Source organism: Elaeis guineensis, chromosome 15, assembly GCF_000442705.2.
Source record: "Elaeis guineensis isolate ETL-2024a chromosome 15, EG11, whole genome shotgun sequence".
Taxonomy (NCBI): domain Eukaryota; kingdom Viridiplantae; phylum Streptophyta; class Magnoliopsida; order Arecales; family Arecaceae; genus Elaeis; species Elaeis guineensis.
This window is the reverse complement of record NC_026007.2, coordinates 43,889,934-43,891,168: the sequence shown is the minus strand read 5'-3', so window position 1 is coordinate 43,891,168 and position 1,235 is coordinate 43,889,934.

The window sequence follows — 1,235 nt, the reverse complement described above, 5'->3', positions numbered from 1 at the left end:
CCTCTTCGAGAGAGAAATTTCATGGCCTATCGGAAGATAGCCTTTCTTGAAATTCTCCATGCTGAACCTCTTCAGCATAGTATCAATATACGTGGACTGAGATAAATCAAGCAACCTTTTAGATCTATCCCTATAAATCTTCATCCCTAGGATGTAGGAAGCTTCTCCCAGATCCTTCATGGAGAACTGTGACGACAGCCAAATCTTTATTCCCTGTAATGCAGGGATATCATTCTCCATTAAGAGAATGTCATCCACATACAATACAAGAAATACCACTACTGGACCATTAGCCCACTTATAAATGCATGGCTCTTCTCCGTTCTTAACGAAGCCATACGTCTTGATCGTCCTATCAAAACGTATGTTCCAACTCCGGGATGCCTGCTTAAGTCCATAAATGGCCTCTATAGTCTGCACACCTTAGACTCATCAGTGGATGTGAATCCTTCAGGTTGTATCATATACACCCTTCATCCAGCTCTCCATTTAGGAAAGCTGTCTTCACATCCATCTGCCAGATTTCATAGTCCAGATGGGCAACTATCGCAAGCATAATCCGAATAGATTTGAGCATTGCCGCAGGAGAAAACGTCTCGTCATAGTCTATACCATAACGTTGACGATATCCCTTGGCAACCAGACGGGCTTTATAGGTTTTCACCTTTCTGTCTGCGCCCCTCTTCCTCTTGAAGACCCACTTACACCCTATGGGTTTTACTCCTTCGAGTGGGTCAACCAATGTCCACACATCGTTGACCTTCATGGACTCTATTTTGGATTTCATGGCTTCTAGCCATTTCTCAGAGTCAGGTCTCTGCATTGCATCCATGTAGGTGATCGGATCCTTATCATTTTTATCAAGTTTGATAGGATCATCTTCTTGGACCAAGAAACCATAGTATCTGTCCGGTTGACGTGGTACTCTACCAGATCGCCTTAAGGGTGCTTGAACAATGGGCTCCGGATCTGATCTAATCAAATCTGATTCAGGTTCAGCAACTTGTGTCGGTTTTTCCACCTGCTGAACTTCATCAAGTTCGACCTTAGAGGCAACAGTCCCTTCACCAAGGAACTCCTTTTCCAAAAAGATTGTCTTAAGGCTGACAAATATGTTTTGCTCATCAGCTAGGTAGAAGTAATACCCTTTGGTCTCTTTTGGATACCTTATAAAATTACACTTGTCAGACCTAGGTCCAAGCTTGTCCGTAATTAAACGTTTAACATAAGCCGGA